This window comes from Hydra vulgaris, chromosome 04, assembly GCF_038396675.1.
Source record: "Hydra vulgaris chromosome 04, alternate assembly HydraT2T_AEP".
Classification (NCBI taxonomy): domain Eukaryota; kingdom Metazoa; phylum Cnidaria; class Hydrozoa; order Anthoathecata; family Hydridae; genus Hydra; species Hydra vulgaris.
The window spans coordinates 8,733,000-8,751,629 of record NC_088923.1 but is presented as its reverse complement, the minus strand read 5'-3'; the positions used below and the strand labels follow the sequence as shown (position 1 = coordinate 8,751,629).

General features: G+C 26.0%; 1 protein-coding gene and 1 long non-coding RNA gene across 4 annotated transcripts in view; one reads left to right on the top strand and one right to left on the bottom strand.

Annotated features, from left to right (window-relative positions):
* LOC136079546 (uncharacterized) overlaps positions 1-18,630 on the bottom strand; it is a 117,887-nt gene that overhangs the window by 61,220 nt on the left and 38,037 nt on the right. The window lies entirely within an intron of this gene.
* Positions 10,843-18,603, top strand: LOC136079545 (uncharacterized). Its single transcript, XR_010638015.1, has 3 exons — positions 10,843-11,011; positions 11,293-18,356; positions 18,435-18,603. It is a non-coding gene; the product is annotated as an uncharacterized LOC136079545 (long non-coding RNA).

The window sequence follows — 18,630 nt, the reverse complement described above, 5'->3', positions numbered from 1 at the left end:
TTGGAATGCTCAGGAATTTTCTTTTTGGTCTTTTTGGAATTTTCTTTTTGGTCTCGCCAATTTATATTGAGTTGCATGAACATTTTAATTGGTAAACGCCTTGGTTTGTATTTAAACGCCTGGGTTTGTATTTGGAGGAAGTTTTGTTTTATTTTTACAGAATATATTGTTTAAATTTGGAGTTGATGTAAATATAATTTTTATGTCTTGTTTTTTAAATTCTTTTCTAAGTTTAGTACCAACAATTGGTATTCATGGTAGCTTTACAAATGGTTGGTTGTTAGTTGGTTGATAATTGGTATTTTTTTCATCTTATTATATAGTTTCTGGTGATATTTTATTATTATTCACCTCTCCCTGGCCGAGAAGGCCACTTCGGTGGAGGAGGCTACTTTTTTGTGGTTACAACCCTCTCTCAACTTTATAACTTCAAAACACGAACCTCGACGAACAAGGCCGCTGTGCGGAGAAACCAGTTGAGCGCGGTACCACCATGAGGCGAGCGCTCTACCAATACACCGCGTAATACCGCGCACCTATATCAGTTAAATTGTTCTTGTCTTTCCCGTTCAGAAATCAATTTCTTGTTGGGGGTATTTTTGAGAACATATTCTTTTTGCACGGCATAAAAACCCTTTGAATACGCCTATGATAATATTAGGATTGATATTTGAATTTGGTTTAAGTTGAATATTAGTTATTGCTTTTTTTCGATGTATTTGAAATTCATAAGCTCCATGCATTGTGTTCATAATATTATTATTTAAAAAATTAAGTTGTTTTTAGAGGGTTTCGATTTCAACAATGTATTTTATGGCAGGATTTTGTTCCTTTAGGATAATTAGAAACATTTGTTGTTGTTTTATTGAGTTAAAGCGAGCGCGACAATTATCAATGCATCTCATAAAAGTTTTTGGTTCGCATGTATGAATAACAGCCACATTAAGTGCTTTTCTTTCTACACTCTGTAGAAACGCTTCCGCAATAACAACCACTAAGGACAAACCTATAGGATCTGAATTAGACACTACTCGGATTTTGTTTTCATATAAAAATAGCAAATACTCAACGAAAGTTCTATTATTTGGTGTGTCTACAAGCGAAAGTTTTGTTTGAGTCTTTAAGTCGTCGATGTCATTATTTAATATATCCATAATAACTGGAATAGCTTCGTTTATGGGTATGGACTGATATAAATTAACTATGTCAAAAGTAATAAAATATAATGTAATATAATGATAATTTTTTAACTTGGTCATTATACTATTAATTAATTCATAGTCGTTTAATCTTACTTTATTCTGAAGAGATATATTTAATTAATCAATTAATTTCTTACTTGAGTATAACCAGTGTTTTGTTTCGTTACGAGCAGGAACTAATAGCTTTCTGTATAGCTAATTCTGTGTTCCTTCATTAAGTTCTTTGCTGTTTTAGTATATATTGGAGTTTTTATTTAAAACAATTTTTGAGTTATGTTATTTGATATACACTTTTGAAGAAAAGAAATATATTCTGTAACAATAAAACAAAACTTCCTCCGAATACAAACACAGGCGTCTACCAAATACTTATATCGGAAAGTCAGGGAAATTTCATTGTAGTCAGGAAAAAGTCGGGCACAATCGAATCAAAAATTGCCGGGCCACTCTGATATCTTATACACATATATATATATATATATATATATATATATATATATATATATATATATATATATATATATATATATATATATATATATAATATATATATATATATATATATATATATATATATATATATATATATATATATATATATATGTTAGGGTGCACCCAATGCCCCATACATTCAAAAATTGATCCTTATTCTTAAAACTTTCTATTGGTTCTCGCTAGACACAAAATTAAATTTTTTCAAAATTGAATGAGATTTAGGAAGGCCATTTCAAGTCTAAAACTTGCAACGAGACCCTAAACAGAAGAAAAAAAAGTTTTTTAAATGTATGTCATGTTGGATCTCAAAAGAAGCAAAATTTTAGAAAAATTTTAAAAATAATTATAATTTTTTGTTAAAAATACCTCGAAAAAAATTTAGACATTAACCATAAAAAAACGGTTTTTTTTAATTTTTTGTTAAAAAATAATAACTTTTATGCAATAAAACTTAAAATAATAATTCTTGTGTAAAATGCTATTATTTATGCTAAAAAGTCAGGGAAAAGTCAAGGAATATGCTTTGAAAGGACTTTGTGAAACCAGATGAGCATGTAGAATTGATACATTAAAACCATTGAAACATCAACTGAGAGAGATAATACAAGCTTTAGAAAGCTTCTGGAATATCGTATTACCTGTATCTTCAGTCACAGCAACCAAAAACAAAGTCCAGAGCACTACTGCAGAAAATTGACTTTAAATTTGTTTGCTTCCTTATCACTTGGTATGATGTGCTGAGTCAGATTAAAATAATCAGCAAATCTCTTCAAGAAATCAATTTAAATATTCCTCAGGCTGTTTCATTAGTTTCTAACTCTTTGGAAAATGTTAAAGATTATAGAACTGATAAACAACTTCAAAAGATGTTAGAAACTGCAAGAAAGTTGTCTGTTAAGCTAGATATTGTGCCCGAATTTGAAAAAAAGCGTGGTAATACCAAAAAAAGAATGTTTGCTTATGAAAGTCAAGAGGAATCAATGACTGAAGAGGAAAGCTTTAAGATTAACGTCTTTAACAGCATTTTAGATCACGCTATTGGATCTTTGCAGGATCGGTTTGAAATGCTTATGCAGCATAATAATCAGTTCAACTTTCTTTACAGTTTAAATGCCAAGTACATTACTGAAGATAAATTACTATAAAAAGATGCATGGGTTTAGAAAAATTATATCTTGCAATGAGTTGAAAGATGTTTCTGGAACTGACTTGTCTGAAGAGATGAAGTATTGGCGAAATCATTATAAGGTAAACTACTCTCCAAGAAATATTTTAGACTTTATTTGTTCAAACAATTTGAATGCAGCTTTGGGAAACTTATTTGTCTCTCTCAGAATATTTTTAACTCTACCTGTATCTATTGCAACAGCATAGAAAAGCTTTTCCAGGATGAAATTAATCAAAACGTATTTTTGCTCAACAATGAAACAGGATAGAATGGATGGTCTGACAATGTCATCAATAGAACAAGCAATTGCAAAAGAATTGGACTTAGAAGATATGATTAAATCGTTTGCTATTGTAAAAGCAAGAAAGGTTTAATTGTAAATAAATATTGAAAGTTCACCACGAATTTCCATAATATGATTTATTTTTTTTGTACAAGGAGGGAGAGGGGAGGGGCCGGCGCCAATTGAAAAATGGCCAAAGGCGCCATATACCTTGAGCCGGCCCTGTATATATATATATATATATATATATATATATATATATATATATATATATATATATATATATATATATATATATATATATATATATATATATATATATATATATATATATATATATATATATATATATATATATATACTATTGGTCATAAATGAGAGCTGACTTTTTTTAATATCTTGTTTGATTAAGATTATTTTGAAAAATATTCAACTTTTTAAATATTGCATTAGTTTTAATTAATTAATATTGAATTTACTATTTAATTGAGATGTTGTTTCCCTAAAATTTATTTTCTATGCCTGTAGTTATATATGTAATAATTATATAATTATATATATATATATATATATATATATATATATATATATATATATATATAATATATATATATATATATATATATATATATATATATATATATATATATGTAGCATTATAACATCTACTATATTATTTCAATTTTTTTTGTTGATCAAAAGTTATTGCTCACAGCTTTATTTTTAAAAATAATATAATAAATTGATGATTTTCTTTGATATTTTTAATTTAATTTTTATTAGCATATATTAACACTAATTTTTTAATTTTTAATTATGTAATAGTACTAATAAAAACACAAATAAATTATATATTAAAAAAGCTACATAACGAGTAAAGGAATACAGCACAAAACTCTAAAATTATGGTTGAGAATCTCTGAAAAAACACGCTACGAATCTATTTTTCTTTAAAACCGAGGACTCATTGTCAAATAGCTAATCTTATTGTCATATAGCCAATAAGTTAAATATTAGTTGTTGGATATTCAGTTGTTGCACATATTTAAAAACGTTATACTGAAACAGATTACATTAAGGATAGGGAAATTGAAATAACATGTTTCATTACTTTTTAATTTTTGGAATTTAAATCATTATGTTTAGATCTTTGTTTTGGATTTTCATAATGCATTTTCTTTTTCAATTTTCTTTATAATATTAAAAAATTAAAAAAATAAAAAACATTTTAGTTTTTAATTTATTTTATTTTGAACTAATGTTTTATTAAAAAAATAGTGAGCCTTAATTTATGGCTAATGGCGTATATATATATATATATATATATATATATATATATATATATATATATATATATATATATATATATATATATATATATATATACATATATATATATATATATATATATATATATATATATATATATATATATATATATATATATATATATATATGTAGCATTATAACATCTATATATATATATATATATATATATATATATATGTATATATATATATATATATATATATATATATATATATATATATATATATATGTGCAACAACATATATATATATATATATGCAACAACATATATATATATATATGTAGCATTATAACATCTATATATATATATATGTATATATATATATATATATATATATATATATATATATATATATATATATATATATATATATATATATATGTATATATATATATATATATATATATATATGTAGCATTATAACATGCAACAACATATATATATAAATATATATATATATATATATATATATATATATATATATATATATATATATATATATATATATATATATATATATATATATATATATACAGTATTGTGAAAAAGTTAAGAACCACTAAATAAAAAAAAAAAAATTTTTTCAAATTAATTTAATTAATTTTTATTCTATAGATAATAAAATAGTCTTTTTTTTTCAAACATATTAAATATAGCATGAGAAAAAAGGAAAAAATTTCTTTTTTGAAAGTTAGTTAATAGAACCTATAAAAAATAAGGATTAAATATTATGTGTTAATTTTTTTGAATATTTTTTTTGTGAAAAAGTTAAGAACCACAAAGAATTTTTTGTGCTAAATGCGGCGGAAACGTCTTTTTAAATTTATTTTTCCCTTTTTTTTAAAATATTCTTTTAATGACCTGAGTTATTACCAAAGAACCAATAAAAACATTTGAAAAAAATTAATTTTTTCAAATACTTTTAAAAAAAGTATTTATTTTCAAACAAAAAAAAATTCTTTCCTTTTGAAAAAATGAGCAGAAAAGCTATTACCTATGAAGATCGTGTAAAAGTGGTGCATTTTCACCAGGAAGGTAAATCCGCTCGCGAAATTGGAAGAATAGTAAAGCGATCACATAGTTCGGTGCTAACAATCATCAAAAGATTCAAAGAGACGAAATCTTACGTTGATCGCCATCGTTCTGGATGACCGCGTTTGACGACACCCAATGATGATCGCCTTTTAATCAGGTTGGCAAAGAAAAATCGAACCATGCCGTCGCATGAATTAAGAAGGGAATGGAAGCTTTTAAATGGACGTCAAGCCTCGGCATCACTTGTGCGTAGGAAACTATTAGCTAACAATATGTTATGGAAAAAAGCTGTTCTAAAACCGTGACTTACCAAACGACATATAAAAAAGCGAAAAGAATTTTGCCAAACCGTCAAAGAATGGTCTAAACAAAAATGGAGGACAGTAATGTTCAGTGATGAGATGAATATCGAGGTTGATAATCGAAAAAACCGAATTATGATTCGCAGGCAGCCTTCAGAAAAATCACGATTGTATCTTTCAAAGAATAAAACAAGGTAGCGGGTCGGTTGGAATATGGTGCTGCATGACATATTATGGTCTCGGCATGTTTAAATTATTTGATGGTCGACTCAACTCTACTTATTATGTCGATATTTTAAATAACAACTTGTTACCGTCAATTGATGCACTTGAGCAAAGCGTTCCGTTCATTTTTCAGCAAAACAATGCACCATGTTACAGGGCTAAAATTGTCTCTGAATGGTTCGAAAGTAAAAATATTGAGCGTCTAACTTGGCCACCAAATAGCCCAGATCTAAATTGCATTGAAAATCTTTGGAGCTGGCTTGATAAAGAGATTGCCAAGAAAGCACCAAGGAGCCTTGAGGAGTTGCGCAATATTTTACCAGCAATACTTGGAAATGTTCCCAAACATATTTTAGAGAATTTAATAGACTCAATGCCAAATCGTATAAATGAGTGCTTAAAAATTCATGGTAGAATTACGCGGTATTAGGTGGTAAAAATTATCGTTTTTTATTCTGTGGTTATTTTTTATTTTTTTATTTTTTTTTATTTACACTTTGCCGATAAAAAAAAATTTACAGTCGTAACTTATAAAAAAATAATTACATGACTGGCGCTAGAAGAAGACAAATTTAGTCTTATCATTTAGCCCCAAAAAATGCGTCATTACTAGACAAAATATAGTTTGACAATAAAATAAAGTTTCAATGTATATATCTCTGATATATATTAAAAAAGAAAATTTAAATATATCGCATATCGTTTAAAATTTATAGTTTTTCAAAAAATAAGATATAACAATTGCTTTGTAAAATAAAAGAAACAAAATTTATTAAAATATTAAATGACAAAAATAACATTTAAGAATTGGTTTGAAAAATAAGAAGATATGATTTTATATAAAAACATTTTATTGGTAGAGCATTTTATAGTTTAACTTATTTAATTATATTTATAATACTTTTCATTGCCAATTAAGTAAAAGCAAATAAACAGTATAAAATAAACGTAAAAGATTAATAAATAACGCAAAAATAAAAAATAAATTTCTCAAAAAGAAGATTATCATTTAAAATGATAAAAATATATGTACAATTATTGATTAATTATGTATTAATAATCTAAAGTAATTAATTAACTATTAATTATTGATTTCTAATATAAAGAAGTTTTATTAGAAAAAATTTAATTCATTTTCAGTTAACAAAAGTAATTGCTTAAGTTTTGTTTTGAATTGGTTTAGAGAATAATTAGTTTTCATTTCATTATTTAATATTATGTTCCACAACTTTGGTCCTCGGTTTACAATAGAGAATTTAGTAGCGGAATAATAAGTTTTGGATTGAATGTAGTTGTATTTTGAAAATCTAGTAGGGTATATGTGATTTATTTTTTCAAAAATTGAATAAAATAAGATTGGTAATATATTTTTATCAAGTTTGAACATGAAAATAAGAACTTGATAGAGGTTTAGTTTACATACATTTAGGATATTGAGTTCATTAAATAGTGTTTGTGTGTGTAAGAAGCGATCTACGTTTGAAATTATCCTTATAGCCTGTTTTTGTTCGCTAAGCAATTTTTTTATTTTCGTCGCGTTAGTGCTACACCAAGCAATGTTCGCATAACTTAAGTAGCAATGAATAAAAGAAAAGTAAATGTTTTTTAAACAAGATTGATGCAATAACTGCTTTGCTTTGTACATTATACCTAAATTTTTTGATATTTTATCTTCAACTACACCTATATGTTCCCTCCAGGTTACATTTTCGTCAAGAAACACGCCTAAAAACTTTATTGATTGCTCTCTCTTTATTAATTGATTGTCAATGAAAAGGTCCGGAAGTTCTAAGGGAATATCTGATTTTTTATGTAGGCGATGGAATAAAGTGTATTTTGTTTTAGTAATATTTAAAGATAACTTGTTTGATTTAAACCATTGGGTTAGTTTGTCTAGTTCTTTGTTTAATGTTTGGAATAATATATTTATTGGAATAAAACAAGCTGGTATCATCTGCAAATAAAATTGTATTTAAAATGTTAGAAAATTTATTTAAATCGTTTATATAAACAAGAAATAGAAGTGGCCCTAAAGTTCTTAACTTTTTCACAATTTTTTTAAAATAAAAATTACCTATAAAACTTTAAATACATTTTTATATTTGTTTAAAAGTTTTTATCACTATTATTATTTTTTATTTTGTTTGTCTATTTTCTAAAATTTATTATTATTATTCTTTTTACCAGAAAAATATTTTCGGTTAAAAAAAAATTTTAAAATAAAAATAAATTATGATTTGTTTTTTTTTGTGGTTCTTAACTTTTTCACAATACTGTATATATATATATATATATATATATATATATATATATATATATATATATATATATATATATATATATATATATATATATATATATATATATATATATATATATATATATATATATATATATATATATATATATATATATATATATATACATATATATATATATATATATATATATATATATATATATATATATATACATATATATATATATATATATATATATATATATATATATATATATATATATATATATATATATATATATATATATATATATATATATATATATATATATATATATATTAGTGATGTACCGATAGCACTTTTTTGGCCGATGCCGATGGATGGGAAAAGGCCGATACCGATGCTGATACCGATGAATTAATATACAACTTTAAATCATGTAATCTTTTTCATAGAATCAGTACTGGTAAACAAATACTTGAACTCAAATTAGAGTCAAACCATTATTATAAAAGATATTAAAAAAACTCAGTTAAAAAAATATACATTTTTTAGTTTTTTTTTATTATGAAAAGTAAACTTTTAAAAAATAAATACAATTTTCGAGGAACCCTTTTCATTTCATTTTTAAAAAGAAAATTGTAGTATCATAAGCAGTTTACTATAAATTCTTTATTAATTTAATAGTAATTTAGATATCTAAACAACAATCATATGTTATTTAGGTATCTAAACTATTTTTAGATAATTAAAATGTTTTTATAATTATTTTATTTTGTGATGTTCTATCCTCACCATGTCCCTGGTAGTACTGCGCTAAACTTGTTTCTCAAGCAGCGGACTTTATTGTCAAGGTTTGCGTTTCGGAGTTATAAAGTTGAGAGAGGGTTGTAACCAAATCTAAAGTAGCCTACTCGAATGCAATGGCCTTGGGCAGGTGAATTGAAATAAAACTAAAATAACAAATAAAAATATAGAAATATAGTAGATTATACTTGAACACATAAGATAACAATGCTTAAGTAAGTTACTTTTAAGTTTAACAATAGAACAACAAAAAATAAAATTATTCTAAAAACAACACAATAATAGTAAAAGTATAAGTACATTCAGCTGTTAAATTAAAGCTTATAAACATCATCTTAAAAATAAAACAATATTGCCTGTAAACAAAGTCAAAATAAAAATTTATCAAAAAAATTCTAAGTAATGCATGAAGTTTAGTTTATTTATTATTTAATTGTTATCATAATGCAGGATAAAAATATAAAAATGCCATCGGTTGGAAAATCGGAAAATGAGGCCGATGCCGATACCGATACCGATGCCAAAAAACTGAAGAAACGTTTTTCGAACTTTTTTTTTAGTAGCATCAAGGAAACGTGTTTCTGTTGTGTTTCTTTTTAGAAACATATATAAATTTAGATTGTTTTTGAAAAAAAGAAGAGTTTACCTCAATTTATATGTGACTTTTATGTATGGTTACTAGATTTTTTTATTGACTTAATTGCTCATGAAAATTTTGTTGATGGTAAAACGTTGTCAAATAAAATGGTAAGATGTTGTCAAATAAAAGTTCGGTTATTTTTTAAAACTATCTGTTAAACTGTTTGCACTAATTTTCTTTCTACTTGCCAAATTTTATTGTAAAATAAAGTATCTATTGGTACCTAAATTCTGTTTTCCTGAATTTCGTAACTGGAAAATGGGTTGAGGGGGGGGGGGAGACGATTTGGCTAATGATTGTTAAAACAACTTTATTTGATTTATATTTGGATGCAAATATTTTGTTTATTTCATCTTTGTTAACAAATTTATTGTTGAGTATAAGATTTAGAATTCACATACAAAAATGTTCACTGAGGACAACTTTGCTGTGGATTGTTTGTTGGATAGTTTTTTGTGTGACAAATACTATTTGAAACAAAGATTTAAAGTATATTACCCAGTCAAAAGTTTTATATTATATGATACTATAATATTGTACATAGTAACATAATGTTTGTGAGTAATTTAATATTGTTTAATATTGAAGCAAATTTCAACTTTACCTATAAAGTAAATACTTTTAGATAGATTCTCAAAGTCTACAAAAGTTATTTTAAGTATTATTACTATTTTTTTTAAATTTACTTTTATAAATTCTTTTTTTTGTTAAAATTACCATTACCAACTAGTCTGGCCATACAGCCAGCACCTCAAGCTTTATTTATTTCACCAACAACTTACCCACTACCCAACACCCAACTTTAAGATAGACCTGTAATATTGGCTATAGTGAATAAAATAATAACAACTTTTTATATTTTAAAAGGATTTGAAAACAATAAACAAAACACACTAAAGCAGCTATTGTTGAATCTATACTTTTTTCATTTGGAGAGGTTTTTTATTTTGTTTGAATCAATGCATTATATACTGGTAGTTACTTTTATAATAATTTCCTTTTAATAAACGGCTAAATGCATATTTAATGGCCAAAAATAGTAAAAGTAGCACTTTGTCAATGAGAAAGTTTTTATATTCGGTATCCGTGGCCATATTTAAAATTCTTGAAATAAGCAAATTTTACTGCGCTTGCGTTTAATAACTTTCCACTTATTCAGTACTGACCACGATTACTCAGTTGAAGATGTTAATAAATATCTTTATGATGGAACAATTAAGAAATGAATGAGTTTAAAACAGCGTAAATCATTTCTAAAATATGTTTAAAAATTTCAGTTTACTGGTATGTATTAATATTTTTGTATTATTGTATGTATTAATAATTTTGTATTTGGACTTTTTTTGAAGATTTAGAATTTAATCTCAGATAAAATGTAAACATTGTATACAAATGTAAACATTTGCGTATAATTTATATGCGATTGTAAAAATTGCAGAATTATTGTTCATTTGACAAATGAACATATATAAAAGTATCCGTTGCATACACGTTTTGCATACATATGTCACATGTGTTTACCAATGTTTACATGTGTTGTAAACGTTTGCATATAATTTATATAGGTACCCGTAAATCCGGATTTTACAAAGCTGTTTTTTCGGCCAAATTCTGTGACACGCTTTTTCAAGTTAGTTGAAAAGTTGCATGGTATGAACTTGTTTTGCTCTGTTTTTTTTTAGAAATATGTATCAGCATAGATATTTTTTTGAATACTAGAATTATGGAACTTTAATTTTACATGATTTTTTTTGAGTTAAAATTTTATTTATTATGAATTTATTGTTGCTAAAAATTTGCTTGTTTTTTGGACATCAAGTATATATCGAAGGAATGCTGGTTCATTTTTCTAATATATTCTCTCACCTTTAATAACCTTTTTTCTTACTACCTGCCAAATTTCATTGAAAAAAAAGCATACTCAGACACTTTAAAACTTTACTCCAATTAGGTAAAATTTTGTTGTTGTTTGGACATCAAGTATGTATCGTAGGAATGCTGGTTCATTTTTCTAATATAATCTCTCACCTTTAATAACATTTTTTCTTACTACCTGCCAAATTTCATTGAAAAAAAAGCATACTCAGACACTTTAAAACTCTACTCCAATTAGGTAAAAATTTGTTGTTGTTTGGACATCAAGTATATATCAAAGGAATGCTGGCTCATTTTTCTAATATATTCTCTCACCATTAATAACCTTTTTTCTTACTATCTGCCAAATTTCATTGAAAAAAAAGCATACTCAGACACTTTAAAACTCTACTCCAATTGGGTAAAATTTTGTTGTTGTTTGGACATCAAGTATATATCGAAGGAATGCTGGTTCATTTTTCTAATATTTTCTCTCACCTTTAATATATTCTTTAATAAATAATATATTCTCTCACCTTTAATAACCTTTTTCTTACTACCTGTCAAATTGTATTGAAAAAAAGCATACAGACACTTTAAAACTCTACTCCAATTAGGTAAAATTTTGTTATTGTTTGGACATCAAGTATGTATCGAAGGAATGCTGGTTCATTTTTCTAATATTTTCTCTCACCTTTAATAACCTTTTTTCTTACTACCTGCCAAATTTCATTGAAAAAAAAGCATACTCAGACACTTTAACATTATTCTCTAATTAGATAACTTTTTAAGCTTCAATAACGCATACTTGCAGTGAGGAGGATTTTAATGTCATTACATTTACCTTTATTTAAATATATTATATTTTATTTATAAAAATTAAACTTTTTTCTGCTATCATGGGGCCAAAAACAAAGTTTGGGTTTTATAGTGAATGCAAAAAGTATTTAACTGCTAATTTTGAATTGTCGCAAATATGCATTGAGTCTAATACAGAGTGTAATACAGTTTGTAGAAATGGACATATTCTTTTATTATTTACAAAAAATTTTTATGAATTTTGCAATAAACCTTTTTTAAGCCATATATCAAGTTTGTCTAATACAGAGTGTAATACAGTTTGTAGAAATGGACATATTCTTTTATTATTTACAAAAAATTTTTATGAATTTTGCAATAAACCTTTTTTAAGCCATATATCAAGTTTGTCTAATATTGTATTATCATCAGGCTTCTCAGATGTTTCATATACCAATATTAATGTTTTATCTTCTTTAAATAGTTGAACATCAACATCTGCAGGTTATAGAAAATGAGACATAACTAAGCATATATTTAGAGAGAAATTAGGCCTTATAAAAAAAAAAGCTAACTCTTACAAATAATGTTGGAACAAGTTAGCACTTTTAAAAGCTGAATTAAACAGCATACCAAACCAATTACGTATTCTAAGACAAAATGTTAAACAAAAAGTAAAAATAATTAAAGCTGTAAGGGCAGAAATACCAGATCTGAAAAAACACACACAAAAAAATAAAATTACAGTGAGCAGATTCGTTACTTTAAAGCTGAAAAAAAAGCTTTGAAAAATAAATGAAAAGCATAAGTTAAGGCAACACGAAACTAAGCATAATGTTGCTGTTTTTTACAAGTAACAGGGTAATTGCTAGTTTGGAGAATGATTTGCTCCAGATTAAGGAAGAAAGAAATGTAATTATGCCAGAAGATGAAAAAACATATTTATTACAAATAAGATTAATAATTTATAATATGCTGTTGTGTAATATAACCAACAAGTAACATTCCATATCTTATGAGCAAAATAGGGTATTATATGGGTGTTACTTTTAATAATATTCCTCATCGAAGTACTGTTGAGGAAAGAGCTCGTGAACATAGCAGTATTCCAGATTTGCAAGCAGCAGAGTGGGCTATGCATAATAATAATCCTACTCTTGGGTTTGATGCTACAACACAAGAAAGTGTCCACATTAATAGCATTAACTTAACATCATAAGATAAATGTCTTGTGTTTGCTCTAGATCAGTTACCAGGAGGAACAGCATTTGATTATAAAAGTCATATATGCACTTCAATTGATTATATGGCATTTGTTTATTCAGATTTTTACCAAAGTAGCTTCGATGAATGTCATAATTCGATTATTGAAAATATATCTAACACAATGTCAGACGGTCAACCATCTTACTATAAGCAAAGTTTGTGCAACCTGGGGCAAGATTTTGAATGAGCTGAACTGCCATTTGCACCCTCTTGACACAATTGCAGTTTCATATCGTTTGAGTGTGCAGTTTCATGTCGCTTGAATGTAATAAAACTGCAATAAAAGAAATGTGCACACTTGCATTGTTTGGAAAACTCCCTAACGAGCTTTGAATGGAAAAGTTTTATGTTTTAGGCGAGGATGCAACTTTTGATCATGTTTCTGGTAGTCAGTTAGTGAAAAAAAGTTTTGCTAATAATTACAAATAGTAAATTTAATACAGCTGCTCAGTTTTGCAGAAGAACAGATTTTTTTGGGAATACTCTTGCCCCTAACATTTTAAAATCAATATATGCTCCATTGCTAACCACTAACACTCGTATAAGCTTCATTGATAATCAGCTTAAAAAAATGACTTCTGCTTGTCTTGATGCTGTGCAAGTTGTCTTGAAGCGACAATATAAAAGGTATTTCTCACTTTCTATTACACTAAAGACACTCTAGACACTAAAGGAGGTAAGAGGCGCAAAAGGGAGGAACTTGGTAGATATATCTTAATGATGTTGTAAATTTGCTTTTTTAAATGGTTTTTTACTAAATGAACACTATTTTTTATAATTTTTATTAAACTTATTTCACATTTAAAATTTAAAAAATTAAATTTACCAGCTTCATCCACGTCATCACTGCCATCTTGCACCCAGAGTGAAAACCAAGACCTCATTGGCAAGATTTTTACTGTGTTTTAATTTTTGTTTTTAGTTTTAATTTTTTGAACACTCATTTAATATTTTTGTTTTAAATATAGACTTGTCTAGGAGTGATTTCTTGGTTTAGCGCCAAAGCCACCCTGGGCCTAAATCAAAAAGGGTCTTTTGCATATGGGCCTGATGATAAAAGAGGTTTTTGAAGAGGAGATTTTTGTATATTAATTTTTGTATATAGTTGAGTTTGATTTTTTTATGAAAAATTTGTGTTTTATATAAATACTATTTATTATTACAAAAAAATAATATTTAAGTTTTAACCCACCCTACCCAAAGTGTGAGAGGTGTTGAGCTTCTGAATAATAGCCTCTTGCACCCTTTTCACGCATTTATCCTTAAAACCTTTCTTTCTTTTGATACTAAATTGCATGCATTTTATATGAAGATACAAAGTAATAATCTTGATATTGGATCAGAGGGTGCGCCCGAAGCCAAAAGGACTTTTAGCCTATCAACCTAAAGTATCCAAATCATATTTGATGGTACCCTGTTATAATATTAAAAAATACAAATAAAAATTATGAATTTCAATTAAATAATAATATTTTCTTTTAAAAAATCTACATTTTTCAATACAATAAAAAGTTTTGTAGACGCTCCTCTAGCGCTCTTTGTACACCCTTTGCATATATATATTGCCCTTTGTTAGACCTATCTTTTGATACCAAGTTGTATGTATTTCGATAAGAATTGACCAAGTTATGACGTTTTAAGTTAAAAAAACCTCAAATTTGATCACAGTTTCTTCAAGAAGTCCATATATCAAAAATTCGGTACTCAAAATGCCATAACTTTTTGTAGAATTGTTCAATTTTCATAATTTTTTCACCTTTAAAATACTGAATTAAAAACCTTTCGAATGATATATAACAATCTAGTGTTTGATTAATTTTAAAATTTCATGTCACGTACCTAATTTATATACGATTCTAAACATTACAGAAATAGTTCTGTAATGAATAATATTGCATAAACTTATACAATACTCAAAAGTAACCATTGCATACACCTTTGGCATACAAATGTAAACATTACAAATAATATTCTTTAAACTAGTCTTCAAATAAACATTTATTTTGAAAGTGATTTAATGAAAGTGTGGAAACACTTGTTTTTTATTTTTTCCTCTTAAATATAAGGCTGTAATATGTAACTGCTTCTAATAAGCTGCAAGTTCTTTTAACAGGTAAAGAAAAAAAACATGCTTTTAGATGTGCACAACTCTATAATCATGGAGCTCATGTTGGCCTTAATAACACAAGAATTAAGCTAAAAAAATGCTTTTTATTGGCTAGGTAACAGGGTTAAATATTTCAATTGAATATATTTTTTATCAAATTTTCTCATATAATAATTGTCTTCTTTGCATTAAAAATGATTTTCTTACAACACAAGGTAATAAATACATTTTAACTGTTACTGACTTTTGGAGTATGTTAAAGCTTTTTCAATACCAGAAAAATCTGTTTTTTTTGTTTCTAAGTGTCTTGTTACTTTGTTTTATTGAATTGGCCCTCCAAAAAAAGTACTATCAGACCAAGGTAGAGAATTTGTAAATAGCTTGAATGAATTTTTGTTTTCTACTTTCAATATTAGGCATTTAATGACATCTGCTTATCATCCACAAACAAATGGACAGGATGAGAGAACAAATCAGGTTATTAAGCGAGCTCTTTCAAATGTAGTTAATGAATCCCAATATAATTGGGATACTTTATTAGAACCAGTATTAATTGGTCTCCGTACATGCGTACAATCTTCAACTAATTTCACTCCATTTTCTTTAATGTTTGGCAGGGAGGCACAACTTTTTTCATCTTTAGCTCTTAATGATAATGATCCTGATTTTAATGAAAATAATATTGACATTGCAGAAAGTAATGCAACTGAATCACAGATTCAACAAATAATGGATTCCAATATTGCAAAAAAAATGCTAAAGTAACATGATAAAAAACATTTAAAAAGTTTCAAGTCTTTTAATTTTCAAATAGGTGACAAGGTTTTAGTGAAAAATTTTCTCTCTTCAGATATTTTAAAAGAACATAATTATTGTTTGCAAATCACTGACCAAATACATATAAACAAAAAACCATGTGATGAAAATACAAACTCTACTTCCACAGCATTAAAGATTGCATCCACATTAATGCATGGTTTAGAAAGAAAGAAAATAAAAGTTAGTGAAGTGATTTTCCTATGTCTCCTAGCAATTGTAATACTAATAATAACTATAGTAATAGTAACTATATTTATAATAACAACATTTTAGCAGCTAAAGAAGAAAAGCCAGTTGATATTGTTGTAGAAAGTGTTAAATCTGATAGTATAATTAAAAAAAGTAAATGTAGAGATAGTATAATTAAAAAAGTAAATGTAAGTTTTCTAAAGTTTTTTATTCAAAATTGTAAACATAATCTAAAGAAAAAGCCTTAGATATTTTAAGAAATCCATCTGGCTGTCTTGATGACACTTTGATTTATATAGCACAAAGTTTACAGTTTCCTAAAATATCTGGGTTTCAAAGTTTGTGTATTTTTAGTTGTTTTTATTCAGGTGGTTTTTCAGAAAATTACAGTTTTATGCAGATAATTAATGTTAGAAAATCACATTGGGTGCTTTTAAGTAATGTGTCCTCTGATGTTGTTTCCCGGTTTTGTATTTAGTTCTGCAACTCACTTTTTATTAGTTCAAATAAAGATGATATACCATTGATAGTGCACAGAGTTACTTGTTTGACAATTCATCCTTGAATTGTTAAACAAGCAGTTCTTTAATTGTCGAAGTAATGGATTGTCAAACGCAACCAAATGGAAATGATTGTGGTCTTTTTGCAATAGCAAATGCTACAGCTTTGTGTAATGGTATCGATCCAAATTTATTTATATGGAAACATAATGATATGAGGCAACATTACCTGAGATGTATTAAGAATGGTGTATTAGAAATGTTTCCCTTCATTACTGTGTAAGAGTCGTAAAAGGTCTGTCTTTTCTATTGATTGCAATCATTTTTGTAAGTGCAGACAAAATAATAATAATTGATTGTCATTCAAGTTTTTCTGGATATGGATTTATAGTTCCTGTTACATCATTAGTGTTTATATATCCTGTTGTTTCTGCAGTTTTTTTAGTTTTTATTAAATAACACACATAAAAAAGTTTTTTTGTTTTCTATCGTCGGTTTGTTTATGTATCTTATGTTTTAGTTAATAGTTTAGTTTATTTAGTTATTTAATATATTTAAAATTTTAACTAATAAGTTAGTTATTTATTTTATGTTTATATATGTCTTATAGTCGTTTAAAGTTATATAATTGGTTAATTTAGGTCAACTATTACTTCTTCTTTATTTCGTTATTGGCATGATGATTTGTTTTGCTTACTTTGTAGTTTATTTTTTATTCTTATCAGTTATTTATTATATCAATCAGGATTATCGATATAATAGTTAATAGCTACTGTTATTAAACTAAGTTCTTTACTTACAAGCGTTTGTTTTTGTAGCAGTTAACTATAAGTACTTCTACTACAACAAGAGTAATATTTAAAAATATGGTTATGTCATTTTTAATTTTAATGAGATATTTGATCAATTTATTATAGAATACTGTAATAGTTTAGACTATTCTGGCTTGTAAATGGCATGACTGTTTTAGCATTTTTAACATTCATACATTTCAAAGGTTCAAATTTTTCTGGCACAAATTTAGAGTTCATTTTGTAAATAAATTCATTAACATATATTGATCAATCCAGTTGTTAAGTTCTTTTCACAAAAGCAGGTATTTATTATTTAATTTTTTTTTTCACTGCATTTTTATTATACAATTTATGTTATACTATATTTCTATATTATATAGGCTTGTAATTTCATGTGGAAAAATCGAATTTCTTCCGAAAATGCCCAAGTTTCAACCAAGTTAAATTTTTTCAAAAGGACATAGAAACCATGTTATTTTATTTTGTTATTTATATTGCGTAAGGATTTTTTGATCTTATTTTCAAAATAAAGTTTTAGTTTAGCATGAAGTGTGTCGTTTCTTTAATGTCTTTTAA